The sequence below is a fragment of the Lactuca sativa genome, chromosome 1 (genome assembly GCF_002870075.4).
Source record: "Lactuca sativa cultivar Salinas chromosome 1, Lsat_Salinas_v11, whole genome shotgun sequence".
Classification (NCBI taxonomy): Eukaryota; Viridiplantae; Streptophyta; class Magnoliopsida; order Asterales; family Asteraceae; genus Lactuca; species Lactuca sativa.
In genome coordinates, this window is record NC_056623.2 from 58978531 (window position 1) to 59004489 (window position 25959).

Below are 25959 nucleotides of genomic sequence, written 5' to 3' on the forward strand. Positions count from 1 at the left end.
CAATACTAAACCCAAAATCACAAACGATCATACAGATAACAAGATATGATTCTCATTAAATAAAAATGATTATCAATCGTTAGTTGGGTCAACAGTACACGAACAAAATTGATTAAGTCAATCAAAATCGATTTGATGACTAAAACTCAAGAACTGAACTAAATCAATAAGCGAATCAAATAGAAATTAAGAATCGTAATGTTCAATCGTAAGATTTTCGTGATTCAGAAAACTGAGATTTCTAACAACGATATAAGAACAAGCAAACGATTAGTGAACCTAAACAACGGGCTTTCTAGATGAAACAAATGAACAGTATACGATTAAAAGAAAAGATTGGGCTCAATGACATCGGCTAGATAAAAAAAATTATAGGTAAAATGCAATTGGGTCATCATCGGCGAAATATAACAGTGACAAGAAATTCTTTAGTGGCAAAAAAAAAGACTAAAAGAGAAGAAGATCGAAATGACCATGATGAATAGTAACTGAATATATAAGTTTCCATGAATAGCAGATTGAACAGAAATCTTGAATCCATACCGCCAAAACATCAATAATCTTCAATATATGTGCAGAAAATCACCAAACCAAGAACGGATACTTTAAAAATCAATAGATCTTCAAAGACCTTCTCTGATACCACTTGTTGGGATTAAAACCCTAATTGAGATTTGATGAACAAGATGCGGAAAATAAGAGCAAACACAACTATGAAAATTAGGTCGAATGATCACTTGATTTATTGAATTGTGAGGAACAAATTACACTTAAGAAATAAGAATCTAACTTTACAAGAAACCTCACAACGTAGCGGCTACATTTTGCCTCTCTCTTAACCCTAATAATGAATAATACATGACTATTTATAGGGAAAAGACAAGTCTTGGGCTTTTAACCTACACTTCATCAAAGGGGCCCATTGCCATCATCCATGGAGTGCTTTGAAACTCTACATGAGGAATAAAGAGTGGAATTATATTAGGGAAATAAATATTTTAGACCCTTAACCATTACCTTGGTTTGCTTCATGCCAATAATCAAAAGGCCAACTTACACTTCGGCAGAAGTAACATAACCCAATTAACCCTTGGTTTTCCTTAACCATAAACAAACTATATAAAAATTAATGAGAAATTTATAATATATTGAATTTGTTTTGAGGCAGAAGTGATATAACACCAAAAAAACACAACAACACAAAAGGCAGACATGATATAACACCAACAAAATACCCAAAACAAAATATAGCAACGAACTGTGAAATAGGTTTCGAAGCAAGGACAAAGCAGCAGCCTAATATAAACTTAATATACCCTTTTGATTGGATATTAGGACGAGGCGCAACAACCAATCTTGAGACAAGCAAAAATATAGCAAAATAGAAATAGAAGTATTAGCATTAATTGACAAGAAAACATCATTTGAAAAAGGAATTAACAAGAACAAAAGAATACCTTCTAAATGACAAATTGTAATCATCCTTCTTGTGTTGGAAAACAAAGTAAAAGATCTATAACTATAAAACAAACAACAATCAAACATGACAATGAAATAAACTGATATACTAGATTGCTACAACAATAATAAGATACCTAAAATCAAGTCGACAACAAATTAAACTAAAATTCAGAGTCAAACACACTAAAATAATACAAGGATGAGGAACAAGGCATCTGGTGATTGACAAGTGTCACAAAGCTCCTTGTTTTTAGAGAAACTCAACCCCTTTTATGCCTATTTTAGTCTACAAGCATTGTAAAAGAGGGAACTGCCCTCTCTGTGCAAGTGACAACGGTTCTGATTTCTACTTACCCTGCTTCATCTCTTGCTTCTTCGTCTTCAACTCTTTGCTAATAGACAAACTACAAGAGATTCATAAAAATGATTCCCATATAATCACAAATAATCAAATACCCCAGTCTTCCTGACTCCTCGTAGTTCTTTCAGTCTCTTCGTCTTCTTAAGTAATGCATGGGATTTTTTAGCAAAGAATTGGCATCGATCACTTTCATGTTTTAGCATCCCTCGAATTTTTTGTTTACCATATAGATCAAATTTTTAGGCCAAATGAGTTATACCCATAAGAGGTAGACGCAATTTGATGCCCTACGTTGTATTGATGCCATGGGCGACGGTCCAGCTCACCCTACCCTTGGGTCGTCCGTGTAAGTAACCAAACTTAGGTAGCTAGGATAAAACATGTCAAATCCACATGGTGTTCTTGATCAAACTTTATGTTGAAAGGAAACTTCTAATTTATATATAATATTAATTGTAAGGGACCTTATGAACAGTTAACTTGTCGTTGTTTAGACTTTTGCCACATAACTTTCTCATATTGGCACTTTTGGTCCCTTGGCTACCTCATTAATGTTTTCTTACGTGTCTTGGACACATGTTTAACCCTCCCCCCCCCCCCCCCCAATTTAGCTGCTTCCAATTTGGGTGTTATTACCCCAATTCCTTTCGATCCCTCCCTGAGTATACGCTTTGTGGCCAGCTGCAAAGCCTCCACAAACCCTACCCCGACTTCATTGCCATCTACTTGTTCCCAATAGAGACCCGCTTTTCCTATATTATGAGTACCAACACATCACTATCTCCTATGTGTGTGAACAAAATTCTGTTATACTTCTCATGTTGTCAGAATCCCTCTTCTAATCATGCACCTGTATAGTATCGGAGGCTTCATGTTTGGTAAAAAATGTCTTGACTACTTATTGGAAATAAAGGATATCGATATGGAGAGGAAGGTAACACAACACCGATGAACGTGCAGGTAACCCATGGTCCTTTCTTGCCTCCAAATCTGTTATTTGTTGCTGTTTACAGAAATAAGGGTTAGTTTCTTTATTTCTGTGATGTAGAGTAGTGCGTAGACTATTTCAAATGCAATCAAGTTGTGTTTCGGTGTTTCTTTGTTTACCGTATGTAGAAATTAAGGGTGATTAAGGTGTTCATGTTCTGAATCCTAGGGTTTCATTGTTATAATTTGTGTCTAGTTTTTATTAAAATTCTTCAACTCAGAAACTGTAAGGGGACTGAAAATTGAAATAGATGGGCTTCTGATCAACGAGGGTAGTATGTTGGACTGATTGTGATGTTGCACTTTTGCAATTATCGACTGTTGTTCAACACTAAACTGTAACATTCCATTTTAAATTAAATAAACTAAGTAAATAAATAATAAACCCTAAATCCCGAGATGCAAATTATATTATTTTCTGATGTTATTGTAGCCCTAATTTCGGAATAATTTAGCAAGGTGTTGGTTTTGGGAGTTAAATGTCATAACTTTTGAATATTGGGGGTTAAGTGTAATTTCTGGATTAGTTTTGTAAAGAATTATGCAGGCTGAGGGCTGTTTGGTATTTTATGGATTTAATTTGAAAAGGATTTCAGAAGTCAAGGTATAATTGGTAAATATTGGAATTAAGTTGAAAAGTTTTTGGTGGAGGAGGACCAAAATTGGAAAAAGGAGCTCATGTTAGGAAGGAACACGGGATCAACCTGGTATCCTTTTTCCCTCGTCTTCTTGATACTACCCCAGCCCTAACCCTCATGCATCATCCATAACCTTATTCCTTCCCTCCAGCCGCCACCCTTATGACCCCTCCAGCTGACGCCGCCACACCCCCGCTGTCAAAGTCGCGAGCCACCAGCCAAGCCACCGTAGTTGTCGCTGACGATTGAAGGATCTAAGAGTCAGATATTAGACATCAGGGCAGTAGAGGCTGAAAGAGCAAACCACGACCTTCGTTGTCGTTGTTCCCGGTCGGAGACCGTACGCCTTCCTCGTCTCTGTTTTTTTATGTCGATGTGCCGCTGTCGCCTCCACTCCGAGCAGCTAAAGAGTTGTTTTTGCTGCTCCGACTGTCGCTGCCACCTCGAGAGTAGCCATGTTGGGTGTGTTTTCTGTGATTCTACTTCGTGTTAGTGTTCGTGTGTTGCTGCTACAACTCGAATGCATATGTGTGTGTTTCTATTGGCTGGAAATCATGGGAACCACCATGGCAGCCAACCATGGTGGCTGTCCCCTCTAACCACCGCTTACCACCACATGGATGGTTGTATATGTTACATGGTGTGTGTGTGTGTATGTGTGCACATTTCCTTTAAAATGATATGTTGGATTGGGTGTTTAGGCCGAAGAAAAGTCAAAGAAAACCCCCACCACCACCATGATGTGGTGGTTGCCGCCGTTGACCAACACTACCCGAGGTGGCGATGGGTGGTGTCCGGCCTAATGAAACTCTAATTGACCTAAAAACCTAACCATTGGACGAACTAGCTTGTGATTAGGTTGGAAACCTTAGTTAGGGTTAATAAAACCCAAATTTTTGAAATGCTAATTTTGGATTGCTGAGACCCACGTTCGGACCAGTGGATTGAAGTCATGACTTATGCCCGGTTACATTGTATGTTTGGCATAGTCGATTGATGGACTTAATGGATTAAGTCCTTAATGGGTTAAGTAAGAACACTTAACCCTAATCGTCATTTTATGTGAAACCCCTAATTATGTTGGGCTTCGAGTTGGGCCTTTTCTTTTGGGCTTAGGTGGTTGGGTTCTTAATGGGCCATCCAAGAACAAGTATATGGACTAGAATATTTGGATGGGCTTCAGGGTAAGGCCCGTGTGAGGGGTTTGGGCCCAATTTGGAAAATTGGGCCATAATTGGGCCTTGGTTGATTGTTTGGCTTTCGGGCCTTTAGAGTGTGTGTTTGAGCCTTGGGCTGGGATCAAGTAGTCTTTTTATCCCACGCAAGGACTTATGATTATCTGTTGGAACCCAATTATTAATTGGGTGTTGTTTTGATGTTGAAAGTTCAAGAATCTATCATCTAACAACTAGAGTTTTGTCTGTGGGATTTCAGCACTGTGAGGTGAGTTACCTTCATCGTATAAGTGGGTTGAAGGCACCAATGTCAGCGCACTAGTAATTGATTATAGTATAGATAATTGTCTTTATGATAATTTTCTGGTATGCGACTATCTGTTGAGATTTATGTGCTTGTATGCTATGTTATTGTGTGGTAGTGGTAGGGGTGAAATAGACCCCGTAACCGGTTGGAATACACCGGAGGGTAGATTGGGCACCTAGATATGCCTGACAGTATGTTTATGGTATGTTATTATGTGGTAGTGGTAGGAGGTGAAATATACCCTGTAACCGATTGAAATACACCGAAGGGTAGGTCGGGCACCTAGATATGCCTGACAAGGTAGGCCGAGCACCCAGATATGCCTGGCAGTATGTGATTATGTGGTATGATGGAAGAACTCACTTAAGATTTGTGCTTACGGTTTTCAGTTTTTGTTTCAGGTACTTCTTCTTCAAAAGGAAAGGAGCCAACATGATCAAAGTGCATCACACTATGATTTCCGCATTATGAGATCTTGGGGAGTTGTACTCTGATATTACTTTTTATGACATGTTTTGGTTATTTGAAATACTGGTTTTTGATTATGAAATGAGTTGACACTATTGATGTTTCAGACTACTGGTTTTTATAATTACTTATTTAAAAATGAAATTTTTGGCTCTAAATTTTGGGATGTTACAAGTTGGTATCAGAGCCCTGGTTTGTGGGATCTGGACACACTCTCAGGTGTGTCTAAACTCAAATCAACGGTTTGAGATATTTTTACCAGAAAAAAATAATTTTTCCGAAATTAAAATTAAGGGTTTTTATAAGGAACAAGGGGTGTGATGTGTGCAATGGGTCGGGCTCAAGTAAGTTTTCCCCAAGATACCCATATATGTTATGTTATGATATGAAGTACAAATATGTGAACTGCATGCTAGATTAGGGCTAAGGATCTAAGAAGGATGCCTTTTATGCCCACTGTATGTGGTTATTGAACTACATGCTAGTACTGATTAGTTAGTGATATGATGGCTTGATTAGGATATGCTTGGTTTTGGTTACTCAATGCTCGAATACTGCTTGCTTTGTGCTTTTAGGAGTCCTAGTTATCGTTAACTAACTAGAAAATAAATACGCTAAGTTACATATTACGAGGACTAAATAATTTCAAAAGGTTAGGTTTAGCCCTATTACACAACTCTCGTCTGAGTCTAACCATTGCAAGGAGAGACCTCTCATTCGAAGAATTATCTGGGCTTAGTAATATGCAATGGTATTCGCGAGCTACTTACGCGAGATAACATAGACTTCTTATGCAGTTGATTGTAGAGAGTGGGTCGGAGATTACCCTAGCGTAAGCCTAGGATGCGATTAGTGATGGGAGCGGTATTAATGAAAGGGACTTGGTGGGGTCAAGGCAATTCTTGAAGAAAGTACAGATAGATGTGGAAGGTAGTATGGGCCCGTACTACTGAAAGTAGAGGATCCGTACTCGATTCAAGAAGGGTTGCGATAAGACCAGGAAACTTGTAGTACGTGTGTGATCCCTTGATATTGGATGAGTATTCAGATGGTTGTTGTGGTAAGATTCTAGCATGGTGACGCTACGTGATGGGCCAGTTGGTAGTTTGAGTGCTAACAAGGGATCAGGCTCGAACTCTTGAGTCGGGCAGCTCGATGATCAGATGAGGGAGTTATTCTGGCTGAGATTATGCGCAATATTATTAACCAGACTTATGTGATCTTTGGTACGGTCAAGGAGGACATTTTAGAGATCCTTGATGAGAGGATAAGCGCATTTCGCTCTGAGGTGATGGCTATGATCGAGACGCACACGATGACATTTCGAGAGTTTCGAGCTTGTGGAGCTCCAGACTATCATATGGTTAGGGACCCCATTCTCAACAGGAGGTGGTTAGCAGATAAGGCTAACGCGTTCAGGACGAGTTTCTGCCCAGAGGAGGCGAAGGTCAAATATGCTTCCTACCTGTTGAAGGATCGGGTACGTGATTGGTGGGAAAAGATTGGTAGTGAGTTAGGTGATGATGTAGTTGATGCTATGTCATGTGATGATTTCTCGACCAGGTTCTAACGGAGTTTGCTCCGGCAATTGAGGTGCAGCAGTTGGCGCGAGAATTTATGGGTCTCCTCCAGACTATTGAGACTGTGGCAAAGGTTACTGCCAAGTCTCGGGAAAGGGCTTTGTTGGTGACATAGTATGCAGCAGATGAGTAGATGAAGAAAGTGAGGAATCATGATATGCTGTGGGATGATATCAGTGAGTTCGTGAGTATTCGGGGTGCGAGACCCTGAGTGATAGGACTTCTAGAGCCCGTAATTAGGAGATAGATTTGGAGCACATTGGTAAGAGGGGGTCAGATTAGGTGCAGACATTGGAGGGTCCCGAGAAGAGATCCGAGATTTCTAACTAGCGCATGAAAGGCCAGCGGGGATGGAACCTATGCAAAACGTAAGGGAAACTGCATGAGGGGACTTGTCATTCCAGAGGTTTGGGCTGCTACAAGTGTGGCAAGTTTGATCATGTTAGTTGGGATTGTCCTCAGGGGGCAAGCCTGTTATGTTTCCTCTGCGATCAGGTGGGGTACAAGAAGGCCGACTGTCCGATGTTGAGGGGAGGAGCAATGAGTGCGCATGCTCCGGCTACTTTGAGGATCACGGATGGATGAGAGGGTAGGGCAGGAGCCCAACAGAAAGGAGTCGGGCTTTGCCGTGTCAGACAAAAGAGGTCAGGACTCCATCAGACGACATTGGGGGGTTGTTATCTGTTGCTTTCTTCATGGTTTTATCAGTATGTACATTATTCTGGAATCTTGCATTAGTTAGGGTAAATGTATATTTGAATTCTTTCTCTACTTATGTTTGGGGTTCTGTCTTCAGGAAGTGTTATATGCCATTTGATACCATGAATCGTTAGTTGGTTAGTAAGGGGTCGTATCATGTATAATCGAGTTCCAAGTGTTCGATTGGTATTTTGGGTTGAGGTCGGGATCGGCTCAGGGGTATTATATGGAAGGTCTGCGGTCAGGGTTCATCAGGGTGGTTGTCTAGCATCGTCGGGGTTCGGTGAGTTCAGTCGTTGTGCTAGGGTTGGGCTTTTAGGAGCGCTAAGAGAAGTGGTCTAATACTGAAGTTTTCTTTGAGCATCGGTTAATTGGACTTCAAGATTTGAGTACGGTATCATTTCAAGACTTTTGGAGTTATCAGTATTGTTGGGATTCAGAAAATGTTCCTCTAGTCTTCAGGGGTTGTATGGTTTTTTAATTTTGGCTAGTAATGGATCGCTAGCACTAGGAAGTGCAGGTTGTCAACCGTTTGATTACTAGAGAGTAAGAAGGATTGGGAATCCCTCAATTCTCATGTGCCGTGAAGATTTAGTCGAATCTAAGTAGGGTAGAATCGATCAGGTGTAACACCCCGATTTCCAGGAATGAAATTTTAGCAACATTCACGCAATTTGTAATGATTATAGAACATGGTTTGGCATGCGGAATTAAAGATTGCACAATGAACATGGTGATTTCGGTGTTTAAGAGATGTATTGAATATGTATGGTGTTACAAAAAGGGACATAGATCTACATCTACATAAATAACACACACTTACACACTCTACTTTTACACCTCTCAAGCACACCTCTATAAGTGGACTAAACCCACCTTATATAGAGGTGTTTACATGTCTCTCTCTCACTCTCTATCTCATGATTCAAAAGGCTAATGCACCACATGCAAGTGGGTCTATAAAAGTCAAACCATTATAAAGTCAAACATGGATAACTTTGCACGCCAACATTCTTCCCCTCAAGGTTAGGAATGGATGACCCATTTCAATTCTTCCAAAATCGAGCAATTACGTGATTCGAGCCTCAAGGGTGACACATGTTTAAACAAACTTCAATCTTCAATTCTTCCATGATTCTTCAATTTAGGCTCTAGGATGTGAGACCTTACAAACCGAGCATCAACGAATGATCACGAATTTCTCAAACTCCAAATGATCACCAAAAGTTGAGCATAAAAACACAACCCAAAAATCTTCAATAAAACCAAACCCATTTCGAAACGAAATCACTTCCAAACTTCCAATTGCATCATTTTGTGTACTTGAAAAATTCAAGGTCACTTGGGTCTTCAAATCCGCATAATATGAAAAATTCAAGTTCGAATTTCCATATAAACTTCTCCCCCTTTTATAATCGAAGTTTGATTATAAAACCTTCAAGGAAAAAGAACGTGCTCTATTCGGAATTTTTCGTGTCAAAACTCCCCCTTAACATGTGGCATAAACTTTATGCTTCAATCCGGAAAATCCAAAAAATCTTCAATTTTTATCTTCGTTCACGGACCGCCTTTGACAAAATTTCTCAAAAATGGGTAGAAATTGTCAATTTCAAAATTCTGCAGTGACCTGGTGCGCCCAAAATGGCCAAAAATGCAAAACTCTCCCCCTTTTCCAAAGCTGGATAGAAAGCGTCAATTTGCATAAACTGCAGGGGCCTGAAATGCATTTTCTTCATTTTCTCAGCAAAATCATTCCTTTTTCGAATTTGGGTATGAACCGCCAAATTTTCGAAATTTCAGGGACTAATTTCGAAACTTCTACACTTTTCTTCAAAACATACGGAATGTTGTCCCAATCATACGAAGATAGATACAATGTGTCACACTTTCGAAGATATAGGGTTTAATTTCGAAAATTCTGCACCATACTTCAAACATACGAAACTTTGTCCAATCATACGAAATTTTGTAAAAGATGCCAAACTTTCGTAAGTTCGTCTAATCATACGTATCCACCTTTAACAAAATTTTGTTCTTCGTCCCTTCGTTAATATTTATTACCCCTTTCGTACAAAATCATCTGCCCATTTTCTCTCTCCCAATCGTTCAATCAGAGAACCAAAACCATAACCTATGTTAACGAAAACGAAAATTCTTCATTCTGATTAACAAAATCGAAGGTAGTCGAAGCTACTTAATCTAATCTGAATCATTCAATCTCTGAATTGATCTCACAGTCTTCATTCTTCGTTAGCAAGCTTTCAATCATTCGTTCCCAAAAATTCATAGAGCGACCCCAATTAATCGACTACAATGCTTTGTTAATCATCAACATTGACTAATCTAAAAACCAATATAAAGTCAATCCTTGGAACTCTTATCAAACTTCCCATAGCCCAACATCTAAAATCAACCCTTCGTTTCTTGTTAATTCAAGGGATAACTACAGTAAAATCTCAATATTTTGGCAAAAGTTTTATGTCTCATTTTTTTAATAAAAAAGCCCAGAAAATCGGATAATTCATTCAGTTTAGTCCCTTTTGACCTTTTCAGTAGGTCACCCATGCCACATGGCATAACAACTTGACAGGTGATGATGTGGGGTGACGTCAGCGAATTGCTCTTTAATATGAAAAAAACTGTTTTTTTAAGAAAAGGAGGAAGTGAGATTCGAACCCACAACCTCCGAAACACAAACCAACCACCTTTCCACTAGGTTGCATGAAATTTTGTGTTTTAACTCCTCAAAATTGGAATACAACCTTTTAAACGCATAAGTCTTAATTACAATTACTATTATTATAATTATAATAATAATTATTAATATTATTATTATTTATAAAACGTAAATAATTTTAATATTTCGTAATAATTTTAATATTTTATATATATAAAAATATATAAAATGCATAAAAAAAGATATTTAATATACATAAAAATTGTATGTTTATATATATCTTTACTATCTTATAAAAGAAATCCCACTATTTCTAAAAATAGATTGAATTCATCATTTTTAACTTTTTGTATTTTTATCTTATAAATATATTGGGTGAAGGCTTTATTATATCAGGTTTGTTCCTAAAAAGGTTTTTACTATGTTTCTTTAATGTGTTGGCTTTGCAGGTTCAAAGAACTCAACCAAGAGGGCCAGTTAGAGCATTGTATTATCATTAGTTTGTATATTTTGGCATCTTACTTTTGCAATAAAGAACGGTTAAACACAAGATTTGACATGATTAAGGTAGTTTGTATATTTTTCATCTTGTTTAGTAAAAAAATGAAACATTTTTCATCATTGGTCCTTATAATATCAAGTTCCATCACATGGACTTCCTGATTACGGTGATTATTGTCCTTATTATAAGGTTCTATATAGATTTTGTTCAATATTTTAAGGTTTCGAGAACCTAAATCAATATGAATCCTTGAATTACATACCATCGTTGAAAATGTTTTAATTTGTGACCAAACTTGGTTTAAATTCATAATGAACAAGTTGACACCTGAGTATTTTGGCCTTCTCAAAGGCCTATTTATCGCCTTTTGAATCACAACACCTGATATTCTAAATGTTTATTTTTATAAACTATTATTTATATATTTTAGCATTTTACTTAGTAGGACATTAAATTAATAAAGGAATTAAGGTAAACGAAAAAAAAAGAGGACGATAAACAGTACAAGTGGTTTGTGTATGTATAAATGGAAGTAATAACCATTTAGGGGGTGTTTGGCAAAAAAACTTATTGCTTATTAGTTTATTAGCTTATAAGTTAATAAGTAAGTGTAGGGTAACTTATGAAAAAATGACGTATTAGAGGTTCCCCACCGGAATAAGTTATTTTAATCCAAACACTTTTTTAACTTATAGTGATGTGGAACCTAATAAGTTGTTTTAAAAAAGCTTAACCAAACACCCCCTTAATATGATATGGTAATGCTCTTGCGAAGTGAACGCAAAATGGTTTTAACTCTAAAGAGATCAAATTATTCGCCGCCCGCCACTTTGCGCGGGTAAACGGCTGGTATATATATATATATATATATATATATATATATATATATATATATTACATAAAAAAAAATACGTAAAAGAATATACGTCATATACACATACATGTTTTAGAAGGTTTTTCGTAAAAAAAATACATAAAAAAATTATGTATGTGTATAAATATATAAAATGCATAAAAAAATATTTAATATAAATAAAAATACATATAAATACATAAAAACACAAAATATCATGTAGCCTATTAAAAGAAAGGTTGGTTTGTGTTTGGGAGGTTGTGGGTTCGAATCCCACTTCCTCCTTTTCCTCAAAAAAACTTGTTTTTTTCATATTCAAAAGTAATTTGCCGACGTGGCATGACACCTCAGCATCCCACAACAGCATTTTTCTAGTTGTCATGTAATGTGACATGGATGACCTTAAAAGAAACTAAACTGAATGAATTATCCGATTTTCTCTGGACTTTTTTGTTCAAAAATTTTCTTTTTGGAATTTTTTAAAACTTTTACCAAAATATTAGAATTTTACTATAGTTATCCCTTACTTCAATTACACATCCAGCAATCGAATCAGTAGAGAAATCCTTGAATCGCACATTCATCCAAATCGAAAATCCAAACAACGACCATACAGGAACCCTTCGTACATCAACATTCCTAATCGACCCCAAATCATCGAAATTACTCCTACCTTTAACGAACCTCACTTCCAAGTCGATACTTAATAATGATCTTAGTTTGACCTGTAGCCATTCGAAGGCTGTTTGGCCATAAGGATTTGATTCGATTCCAAAAATCCATTAGTCGATTTTATCTTTCAAAAACCAAAATTGTCGATCCCAGCTCATCAATCACAAACCAGTGAATCTTGTTTTCGAGCCAATAACCAACATCAGTCGATCTTTCCAACCGAACCATTCCAAATCTACATGAAATCCAACATAGATTTCAAAATATCATCATTCGACTCTTTTAATGTGCATCGGACTCAATACCAAGCACATTTAATTCCAAAGCAATTTGAGGTCATACAAACTGTATTCGACCCCATCAATTGATTTCGACCCTCAACTCATTTGAAATCGACTCTAATTTGATATCAGAAGTAAAAGAACGAAATCACTCAAACTAATTTTGACTCCAAGATGTCAACTACAAAGTGATTTCGTCAAAGCGTTTGAGTCATCAACCAGTAGGTTCGAATCCAATATCATCTAACATTTGATTTAGACTCAAATCAACTATCCACAAAAATTTCGATTTTCAATTCCAAACAACCATAATCGTTTTCAGAGTAGTTGAACCTAAGGAGTAATCAACATCATCAAAATCAATTCTCGATCTCAAGACGTTTTCTGTTCGATTCCAAAGAAGGGATTTTCGATTTCAATTCATTAATCAACATACGTTTGAGATTGTGATGTTGACTTCATTCATCGATTTTTACTTGAAGAATGAAAGAACAGATTTCTTTTGGGCAATTGATAGTCCATTATGAATTAGGCTTGAAATAAATGAACAGTACTCGATTAATGGATCTGGATCAGTGAGTTAAATATGATGGGCTCCCAATGAACAGTAATCGATTATTTGTTTTGGACTCAAGATTATATTTATGAATAGTAATGGATTAATTGTGCTACGATTGCACTCATTACAATAACAGTGACCAGTGAATCTTTTGGGCTCAAAACAATGATTCTAGGAATATAACAAATTCAATATGATTTTGGGCTAGATTTAATTCAAACAAACAAATATGAGATTAGATCGAACCTTGATCAACAAAAGAATTATTGGATCATAACAATTGGGTTTTTCAAGAAAAAATTGATCCAATGAGTCAAATGATCACAAATCAAAAACGCAACACACGAATTCAATGAAATTGAGAGATCATAGAGAAAGACTCACAAAAAATGCTCCAATTGTGACAAATTTTGCCAAACCGAGAATCGTTCTTCAAAAATCACTTTGATCATTGAAGAGCCACTCTGATACCAATTGTAGTGACTATAGAACATGGTTTGGCATGCGGAATTAGAGATTGCACAATGAACATGGTGATTTCGGTGTTTAAGAGATGTATTGAATATGTATGGTGTTACAAAAAAGGACATAGATCTACATCTACATAAATAACACACACTTACACACTCTACTTTTACACCTCTCAAGCACACCTCCACAAGTGGACTAAACCCACCTTATATAGAGGTGTTTACATGTCTCTCTATCACTCTTTATCTCATGAGTCAAAAGGCTAATGCACCACACACAAGTGGGTCTACGAAAGTCAAACCATTACAAAGTCAAACATGGATAAATTTGCACCCCAACACAATTATGGAAGCCCACTAGACGAGTTGAAGGCCCCAAATCGTCGAGTAGAGACTGATCAAGCCACGTGGTTTATGGAACCTAGTCGACGAGTTGGAGGACCCCAACTCGACGAGTAGGAGCTGAATGGGAAAACCGAAATTTTTAGGGTTTGCACCCTATTTAAAGGACTTAACCCATATCCTTTAGCCTCCCTTATCACCTCATTACCCAAAGAAGGAAACCCTAGCCATTTTTTACTACCCCTTTGTTTTTGTGAGGCTAAGAAAGGGTTTTCGGTGCATTTGTTGAAGCAGCTTGAAGGTTGAGAAGCTTGGAATGGGAAGGAGCTTGTAGATCCAGTATCTACACCGTTTTGCTTCCATTTGAAGGTAAGAAGTTGTTACCTTGATCATTCTAGTGTTAGATCTCCTTATTCATGGGTTTAAGGCCATTTTTAGCATATTTGTAGATCATTTCGGGTATTGGGCATGATCTGAAGTTGTAACTTCAGATCTGGACTCCTCTATGTCCTCATAGGCATAAAGTTATTGAATTTATCAAGCTTTGGCCCTTCTCTTAGGCTTAAACCTCTCCCTTAGCTTGGTTTTAGCATTTAAGACCTTGCATACACGTAAAGTTTGCAACTTTACGTGGAAACCATGCCCTAGGAGGCTAGATCTACAATTCGGAGCCTTGGTCTTGCTTAAAAGAGTCTGAATCAGAAAAAGACTAAAGAGACTCCACGAGTTGTGTGGTCAACTCGACGATTCGGATAAAGATTGCTTGTGTTGGTTCTGCATGGACTCGAAGAGTCAGTGAGATGACTCAACGAGTTAGTTAGGGTTTTTTCCCGACATTTAGATAGCTCATGGACTCGATGAGTTGCCTAGAAACTCAGCGAGTCAACTAGGGTTTTCACTATTCCTCGAGTTCCGGAAGAGCTCGACGAGTCAGTGGGCTATACTCGACGAGTTTGGTTAACATGGATTGTTAACCTTTATCGTTGACTTTGAATTTGACCGAGGGTTGACCAGTTTGACTTCTAGGGCTATTTTAGTAACTTGGGAATTTATGAAAGTGGATCATTGGTGGATGTAGGTCATTGAGTTTGGAGTTGTATTTGGGGAGTTTGACATTTATCATCTCGAGCTACTTGTGAGGTGAGTTGTCCTTACTATACTAACAAGGTCGAAGGCACCAATGCCGGCCCTTTTTGGATTTGTATCCGGGTTTATTGCATGATGATATGCTTAGTGACCTGTTAGGTCGATATCCTGGTATATAGGATAATGTTATGTTAGCCACTGGTTAGGTCGGTATCCTGCTATATAGGATAATGCTATGTTAGTGATCTGCTAGATCGATATCCTCGTTATAGGATGATGTTATGTTAGTGATTTGTTAGATATATATATATATATATATATATATATATATATATATATATATATATATATGATTATCTGTACATGCTAGCTAGTGTATGATATTTATGTGCGCATGATTGTTTGATTGGGGGTTGGGTTGAGGCGGTCATGCTTTGTGCTTGTGCCAACATACACAGGGCGGACCAGATGGACTATAGACCCGGATAGGGCATACTAGTTAGGCCGTAGGCCCCGCGAGCGGTCCGGATAAGTTGAAGGCCCTGAGAGGTGGTCCAGACGTGCCAATAACTTGGAGAGCGGTCCAGATAGACTGATGGCCCTGCGAGGCGGTCCAGTCAGGTTGATAGCTCATTATGCATGTTGTTTGTTTACATTATACTGATATGGTTTGTATGACATTGGTATTTTGGGGGAACTCATTAAGCTTCCGGTTTACAGTTGTTGATTATGTTTCAGGTACTTCTGATGATCGCGGGAAGGAGAAGGTGTGATCATGCACCTCCTTATGTTTTTCTAATTTGATTATAGGATACTCTGACATGAAACCATTTTGAAAACAAATTTGTAATAATTATTGGTTTTTGAACGATTTAAAAAGTTTTAAGTTGGCATGATTTTTATGGGTGTTACAAGTTGGTATCAGATCCTTGGTTTGAGTGAATTGGAGGAGACACTCATGTATATCCAATCTCAAACTGAGGACAAGATTTTTGAAACGATTTTCAAATGGTTTTCGAAATACTAAAGGAGTATGAAAGTGTATGATCAGCCGGAGCCAGTAAGTAGACCCCAAAATACCTTAAGGATTATTTGATATTATGATATGTTAGAACAGCATGCTAGTGATAGGCTAAGGATCTTCGGGAATTGCATGATAGAATTGCCTGATCTTTGATGCCTTAGCTTGTGTAGAGTACCTCAATGATTGTTGTGTGACTCTTTTGTGTGTGAATTAGTTATTGGATGAATGCGTTAAGTCGCATACTTCATGTGTTAAATGGTTCTAGCTTAGAGGATTTGGTCCAACTACGCAGCTCTTGTCTGAGTCCAACTATTGTGGGATTGAATCTTTTAGCCTAGGGTTGTTTAAGTCATGGGGTATCTGATAGTGTTCATTCAAGAACTATCTAGCACCAATGGAGGGTCAGGTGGCATTTGGTGGTAGGACGGATGATTTGTGCAGGGTCATTCGACCAGTTATGAGATATTTAGTCTTCCTCTAAGGGTGAGGATTGAGCACTCGCCCATGCTTATGTATATTTTTAGGGTGTTGTGATGATACTTGAGACAGATATGGGTAGGTGTGGAAGGTAGTATAGGCTCATACTATTGAATGCACAGGACCTATACGCGTAGCGAGGAAGTCACAAACCCCAGGGTTTGTAGGGAATTTGTTTCCCTAGTATGATATGAGTTTATATAATATCTCCCTAGTTTATGTTCAGTATGGTGATGACGAGACGATTTGAGGCGGGATCCGGATCAAGGTCGGGAGCCAGTGGCCAGGACAGGTCGGTAATGTCCGTTGATCAAATGCGGGAGATGATTTTCTTGGAGGTATCACAAATTCTGCAAGAAGAATTGTATGGTGTCGTAAACCTGGTCACCACCAGGGTGATCGCCAAGATCGAGGAGAAAATTACAACCTTGCAAACTGTGAGAGATGTTGCTACTGGGATGACTACAAGAAGAGTGCTGGTTGTGGGGTCACCATTAGGAAAGAGGATGAGGGACTTTTCAGTAAAGAACGAAGAGTCGGAGGCTGTTGACTTGGGTACTGGAAGTCAGGAGGATCAAGAGGTGTGTGGCAAGTGTGGGGGAACCCACATATTTGCTTGTCACAAGTTCATGTGTTTTAAGTGTAGAGAGAGGGCATGTGAAACGGGATTGCAAGAAGGATCATATATGCTTTCACTGTCACCAGTCAGGTTACTTCAGGTCCAGCTATCCCACTTTAGAGACGGAAGGAATTCGGATTCCAACGGTCATCGTTCCTCAGGAGGTCAAAGTTGAGCCGCAAGAAATCTCTGGTATGTCATTGGACACCCCAATTCTGTAATAATATTATTGCTAAATTTTCCTTGATCGGTATTTTTCTTGCCTTGGAATCTTGTTCAGTATGGGTAAGCAGTAACTTCGAGTTAGTTACCTGTTTTGTCTTATCTATGTGTTGCGAAACTTCATGAGTCATGAGGTCATTGAAAGTGTAAATGGAATTTTATTTTCAAAGGATTGTAGGTAGTTAGAGTTTAGGGATTCATTAGAGGATGGAAAGTAGAATGGTTGACTGATGGATTGGAATTTTATCATCCATGGCAAGGGATGTACCCTTGCAGTTTTTTAGAGCTCACAGGAGTGAGCAGGCTTGTGACCCCAGGGTCAAGTTGTGTTTCCAACTCGGGGCTCATTGGTCGTAGGGGTTGGTGGTAGTATTTCAGCAATGGTAAGCGCATGTGAGTCGATGTGGCATGAGTATCTTGCGAGGCAAGTTAGGTACCATATTCTCGGGTAAGTTGGGTGCCGGATTGTCATTTGGATTGCAAACAGGGATTAGTTTAAGTCACCTGGGATCGAAGGGGAGTTTTCTTACATACCCTCAGGTTAGTCAGGGTAACCCAGGAGGTAGAACTCAGGATTTCTTCGAATGCCTTTGAGAGTGTGACATACCATGTATTCTTCGGGATAGTATCGGGAATTACATTTTGTTGAATTTTTGTTGTATTGGGTAAGTTATATCTCGGGTTGACTCTCTGCTATTTTTGGGTTATTAGGAGTTGTTATTTGCCAATCTGCATACCGGAAGTCTTCAGCTGAACTTCAGGTTTCTCTTGGATTTCGATTGATCTATATACGGAAGGATCATTTTGTGAACGTTATTTATTCCATGGTCGGGAATGATCGTACCTAGTTGAGCCGGTTTGAGTTGTGGGTTGATTTCTGACCAGTGGGTGGTAGTTAGAACCCTAAGTGGGGGAGAATTGGAAATTTTCAAGTCGAGTGTCAGGCATTGGAGGTTTTGTCGGTTGCTGTGCAGACTGTTGTTTTAGATTTGTTGGGTAAATATTGATCGATGAACCTCTCCAGAAGCGGGAATATTCAACTCCGGGTGGACTTGTGGCTCCCTGGTTTAGGGTCAGGGTGTTCTAGACCATTGGGCGTTAATTCCGTCTTCAACAGGAATCTTTGAAGGGTTCAAGAGGTGATACTGGAGAAGCTAGGAATGCATCACCAATTTTCCCTATGCGGTGTGTTTATGTTTCCCCAGTTCTTGGGGTATATTTAGGTGTTGTTTTTTTTGAAGCCAAAATTTCTACATTCTGCGGACCACATATGCAAGCCTCTGCAGCAGAAGAGGTGGACCAAATGTCTGCATTCTGCAATAAGAGGATTGTTTGTTTTTAACATCTGCAGCTGTTGAAATAAATTGATTTTTCAAACTTAATTTCATATGATAAACATTAAAAATGTATATTCATCAAAAAAAAAAAAAGAAAAAAGAAAAAAACTACACGGTGGCCCATGTTTTTTTAGGTTAAAATGGGGTTTGAAGACCTTTGAAGACAGTGGTCCATGTCTGCGTCAGGAAGACCTCGCGTAGACGTTTTTTGATCTGCACACTTCCAAAAACAAACACTCTGCGAGGATATATGTCTGCGCGACACAGACAAAAGTGGTTGTGTAGATCTTCACAAAAAAAAAACAAATAGCCCCTTACCCTTGATGGTGGAGTGGAATTCTGATTCATATCATACTCAAATTTTGGCAACTTTCAACGTAACCTTTGAGGCCTTCCCAAACTAGATATTTGTGGGTGGTCAATGTAGCATTAATGTTAGACCGAATGATGCGCATAGTTAGGTCAGGGATTATGGTCTGTGAATTGGATCAAGAGTTCAAAGCCCAAGTGGGGGAGAGTTAGCTACTTATGGAAATAGCACTAGGATGGGTCCAGGGTTTTGCTCAACAGACCTCGGGCGGCCCGGATAGGCTGAAGGACCGATGAGAGCGGTCTAGTCAGGCTAAAGGCTCGGAGAACGGTCCAGACAGGCTGAAGGACCGAAGAGGCGGTCCAGACATGTTGAAGGTTCTAAGAGTGGTCCAGATAGGCTGAAGGCCGCTGAGGCGGTCCAGTCATGCTGAAGACTCTATATGTATTCTGTTAGATCTACGTTCGGGTATTGAGCATGATGCTTTGGTGATAATAACCAATGAAACCCTATGTTATCTGCACTTATTGGTTATCACCTATGAAGTGCCCTTAGGAACGGTCGGTGGCCATGGAGGAGAGCCTGAAAACTCTTGGGTAGTAACTTGCTCTAAAATGCGATCGTTCAGGGCAGGGGTTTCAGTATTGGGGTGTTTATTTGATGTTGTGAAGGACATTAATCAGACCTTTGGGTCAATGGAGGAAGGTGAGTACCTTCACGCCCATAGTGTGGGGTGGTTGGTGGATTAGCGACAGTATTGATAGTTATCGGGAGGCAATCCAGACCTATGTTGAGGACCATGAAGGAGTATTCCAGTCATAGGCTGTGGGCTCAGAGATCATAGTGGTTCATTTCTCTTGTTGGAGCGCTTTCGGATGGATGTATCGTTGAGGTTCAACGAGTCATAATCGGTTGTGACGAATCAGAGGACTTTGGATAAAATGAAATGGTAGACCCTTGGATCTCGGGTCATGAGTTTAGAACCGAGTCAGGTTTTTCTCCCGATATTTAGCATGTTACTTCATGGTAATCACCTGTAGGATTGTATACTATGAGGAATTAGTAAGCGACATGGAGTGGTATGATTGTTGTTTTATTGGTATTATGTGCACACTTGATCCTGATTGGCTAGTTGATGACGTATTGTGTGGACGGGGTGAGGCGGTCCTGCTCTATGCTGTAGGTTAAGATACTCGGTGCGGGCCGACTGTAAGTCGTAGGCATGAAGGCTCCAGGGGAGTGGTAGGGTTAAGGCAGTAGGCTAGCAAACCCTAAGAATTTCAATCCGGTGGTTTATTAGATTCAACTTGTTAATATTCTAGCCCGAGTCTGATCGGGCCAGCCATAGGTGTTTGTGGTTATGCGTTAGCAGTTGATTGTTACTGTTTGTAGGCTCATGAGCTGAAGGAAGCATTATCATGTCAACACAAAAGGGGTTCATCTCCTAGTTTACCTCCCATTCTTTGTGTATCCCTGAAAATTCGGTCATTAAATGAGCTTTCTTTCTCCAACAGAGAATCATCAGCAGCCGCGTATAATCCATGATTTTGATATGGCAAGAACTTCAGGTTTTTCAGGGTGTGATTCGCTTCAGGAAGAGGGGAATTTGGGTTTCCGATATATCAGGTCATTTTGGGTTTTGCCAAGGTTAGCAAGGCAGCTTATCGACTGGATCTCCTGTAGGAACTCAATTAGATTCATAGCACTTCCCATGTCTTGCAGTTGCAAAAGTGCATGTCGGGCAAGGATGTCGTGGCATTATTGGGTGATCTACAGGACGAGGAGCGCTTGAACTACGTTGAGAGGCCGGTGGCCTTCTTGGAACGAATGGTAAGGGTTTTGAATAGCAAGGATATACCTTTGGTAAAGGTACCAACGACAACATCGAAGGGGATCTGAGTAGGTTTAGGGAACCGGAGGCTGGGATGCAAAAGCATTATCCGGGTTTGTCCAATGTAGCAGGCTTCGAGGACGAAGCCTAGTTCAAGTGGGGGAGAGTTGTAACACCCCGATTTTTAGGAATGAGATTTTAACAACTTTCACGCAATTAAGGAAGCCTACTCGACGAATTGAAGTCCCCGACTTGTCGAGTAGAGATTGATCATGTTGCATGGTTTATGGAACCTACTTGACGAGTTGGAGGACCCTAACTCGAGGAGTAGGAGCTGAATGGGAAAATCCTAATTTTTAGGGTTTGTACCCTATTTAAAGGACTTAACCTGTATCCTTTGGCCTCCCTTATCACCTCATTACCCAGAGAAGGAAACCGTAGCCGTTCTTTACTACCCCTTTGTGTTTGTGAGGCTAAGAGAGTGTTTTTGGTGCATTTGTTGAAGGAGCTTGAAGATTGAGAAGCTTGGAACGGGAAGGATCCCTTAGATCCAACATCTACATCATTTTGGCTTCCATTTGAAGGTAACAAAATGTTAGCTTGATCATTCTAGTGTTATATCTCCTTATTCATGGGTTTAAGGCCCTTATTAGCATATATGTGGTTCATTTAAGGTATTGGGCATGATCTGAAGTTGTAACTTCAGATCTGGACTCCTCTAAGTCCTCATAGTCATAAAGTTATTGAATTTCTCAAGATTTAACCCTTCACTTTTGCTTAAACCTCTCCTTTAGCTTGGTTTTGGCATTTAAGACCTTGCATGCACGTAAATTTTACATCTTTACGTGGAAACCATGACCTGGGAGGCTAGATCTACAATTTGGAGCCCTGGTCTTCCTTAAAAGCGTCTGAATAAGAAAAACACTAAAAAGACTCGACAAGTTGCATGGTCAACTCGACGATTTAGATTAAGATTGCTTGTGTTGGTTCTGCATGGATTCAGTGAGTCATTGAGATGACTCGACGAGTTAGTTAGGGTTTTTCCGAACATTTGGACACCGCATGGACTCGACGAGTCAACTAGGGTTTTCATGATTCCTCGAGTTCTGGAAGAACTCGACGAGTGAATGGATTACACTCGACGAGTTGGGTCAACATGGACTTTTAACCTTGATTGTTGACTTTGACTTTGACTTTGACAAAGGGTTGACCAATTTCACTTCTGGGGGTATTTTAGTAATTTAGGAATCTATGAAAGTGGATCATCGGTGGATGTAGGTGATCGAGTTTGGAGCTGTATTTGGGGAGTTTGACATTTATCATCCCGAGCTACTTGTGAGGTGAGTTGTACTCACTATACTAACAAGGTCAAAGGCACCAATGCCGACTCTTTCGGATTTGTATCCAGGTGTATTGCTTGATGATATGCTTAGTGACCTGTTAGGTCGATATCTTGGTATATAGGATAATGTTATGTTAGTGATATGCTAGATCGGTATCCTAGTTATAGGATGATGCTATGTTAGTGATCTGTTAGATCTGTATGATTATCTGTACATGCTATCTTGTGTATGATATTTATGTGCACATGATTGTTTGATTGGGGGTTGGGTTGATGCGGTCATTCTTTGTGTTTGTGGCAACATACCCAGGGCGGACCAGATAGACTGCATACCCGGTTAGGGCGTACTAGTCAGGCCGAAGGCCCGAGGAGCGGTCCAGATAGGCTGAAGGCCCTGATAGGCGGTCCAGACGTGTCGATGGCTCAGAGAGCGGTCCAGATAGACCGATGGCCCTACGAGGCGGTCCAGTCAGGCTGATGGCTCATTATGCATGTTGTTTGTTTATATGATACTGATATGGTTTGTATGGTGCTGGTATTTAGGGGGAACTCACTATGCTTCAAGCTTACAATTGTTCATTATATTTCAAGTACTTCTGATGATCGTGGGAAGGCGAAGGCGTGATCATGCACCTCCTTATGTTTTTATGATTTGATTTTGGGATACTCTGACTTGAAATCGTTTTGAAAACTAATTTGTAATAATTATTGACTTTTGAATGATTTAAAAAATTTTCATTTGGCATGATTTTGTGGGTGTTACATCAGGTATTCAGGATGCACAAATAGGTGCGAAAGTATGATGAGTTTTGCATCCCCGTCAGTTAGGAAGGTGGTCGAGTGGCCGTCTAGATTGAGGATTCGGTGAGTTGGGAGTTCGTGAAACTTTCCAACGTTTGGTTCATGTTTTTCTTGGCATTGGATAGTGGGTTTCAGGGAATTAGGTTGGGGTTCCAATCATAAATTAAGTTCGGTTCGGAGTGGGTCAGGCGCGTGTTAGCATTTGTAGATGGTGTTCAGGTAGATAGATTAGCAGTAAGGCAGCGGGCGGCAGGTGCAGCGGCGTGGAAATGTTGTAAGACTGTGGGGTAACCATAGCATTCACTAGCTAGCAGTTAGCATGGAAGTGTTATAAGACTGCGGGGGTAGTCGTAACATTCATTAGCTAGCAGTTAGCGTGGAAGTGTTGTGAGACTGTGGGTGTAGCCGTAACATTCACTAGTGGCTAGTCAGAGTGGGAATTGTTTTAAGACCGTGGGGGTAGCCGTAGCATTCACTAGTGGTCAGTCGGCGTGGGAAGTTTTGTAAGACTACAGAGTAACCGTAGCATATACTAGCGACCAGATAGTGTGGGAAGTGATGTAAAACTGTTGGGTCGCCGTAGCATTCACAAATTCTTTCTGATGATTTAAGCCATAGTGTAATTGGAATCATGAAATATTAGGTCGTTGGAGACCGGGTATGAGGTAAGACCATAGTTGGTTCGGATGCCAGGGTAATTAATGTAATTGGAACCAGGATCCTTTCATTCGGATGCCAAGGTAATTAATGTTATCTTTGGGGATTCTAATAGCTGTGGAACTTCTTACTCTGCAGCAAAATGACATGCCAAGGTATCCAAAACAAAGAAAGAAGAAAGACCCCAGAAGTGTTGGGTTTTATGTACTATAGCACTCTTATGGTGCACATATAACCCTAGCATACAACTTAGGTACTTGAAATATAAAACTAGTTAGAAGAATACCTCTTAGTTGTAGCATGTAGAATTTGGCCTTTCAAAAGCTTAGCACCCCAAGTGTGATGCCTCAAAAAAGTCACAAACACCTTGAGAAAATGGAGGATTATGAGAGAAAAAGGTCATGAAGCACAAAATCGGCTAGGGTTCAATCTAGGAATCATTCAACCAATTTTAGGTGCATTAGGGGTTACATTTATAGTGTGGAATTCCCAGGGTTTCAACTTGTAAACCCTAATTCACTTCCTCGGGCCTAGAATCCATTAATCCACATGATAAGCCCTTTGGCCTAACTCTTAGTCCATTCTAATAAATGATGGATCATTAGCCCAAACTATATGTTTTACTGATTTACCTAATCAGTCTCCGTTAATTTAATTAGTCTCTTATAATCACTAAATTGATTCCTAATTAATTCTTGATCAATACTAAATAAATAATATGATTTCTCAATTAATATATTATACTTATAACATATTAATAAATCACAAATAACCTCTTTCTCAAATATCCATCCTATCAGATTGTTCTGGGGGAGGCAACCCGAAATGGACCATGCTACTCTCGGGTAAAGTACATACCAATTATAGTTATGGGCTTAGACACCTAATCCAACAGTCTCCCACTTGGATAGGTCTAATAACTATTATTGCAAGTACGACTCCAAATTCCGATTAGCAATCGTAGCTCTTAAAAGCCGATGTTAAACTGTGATCTTATCAGCAACGCATCCATTAGATAAGGGATCACATATTCCTCCATTATAGATATCATATGGATATGAGACATGGATTATAATCATTCTCTCTGTCCATGTGTTGTTTCTCGATTTCTGATTTATGACGACTGACTAATTGAACAAATCAAATCAGTCCACGCTTGTCAAGCGCTTAGGGTTTTAATCACTAAATCATCGAGGGGCCCACAAATATCGCTTTTATCCCTCTTACGGTAAAAGGAACGGATAAACTTCGACTCATATGCTTGCTCTATTTACTCATCAAATCACACACAAAAATGTGTTTTATAACACAAAGTTACTGGTGCGTTTACACATCATCGATGTGAAATCGAATTGTAAACTGCAACTATATGTCTTCGTTTGAAGAATATAAGATACTATCGTCTCATAATCACCCATGAAGAAAATTCCAAGAAGGAACAATTAAAAACATCAAAGCGTTTGAAAAGTGATGATTTTGAAGTAAAAAATCACATAAGTTGAAAACGAAGTTTTAGAAAAAGATGGAACAAAATATTCCAAAATTGGAAAAGATGGAAAACACCAAATTAGATAAAGATCTTGAAGAAGATGAAGATATAATAAATACAAGATCCAATGATAACATAAGAAAAGAGAAAATTGACATAGATGTGAAGTTCAAAAACATAGTAAAACATGAAGAAGAAGAAGAAGAAGAAGGAAAGATGGATTTAAAAAAGAAAGAAATAATCGACGAGGAACTATTACAAGCATGTTTCTTTTTTTTCAATCTCATTGTTCTAATGTTTTATTGATTTCTTGAATTAATTATCATTCTTTTTTTTTAATATCCACATTTCACTTTGAAACAAGCTTTTAGGTTTTTTAACCGAAATTGATTTGTTGGCATTAAGGTAAGTGAGCTAATTATATTTTAGTTCCATTATTGTCATTTATAGGGTTGAATGAGGTATAATTAAGAAAATCTCTTTCAGTTATAGTAATGCAATTAAGAAATAGAAATATGCATTCATTTTGTTTTATATCATACTCCAAAATATTTGACTATTATGCGCTTGTAAATGAGAGAATTGCAGAAAATTGCAACATACTTTATTGTGGCTACTAATTTAGGCAATGTACTATAGTTTCACATAAAAGAGACACATTGCAAACCCCGCAACGCGGGGAACCCTTCTAGTTATAGTAATTTTAAAACTAATAATTGATCAAAAACATAA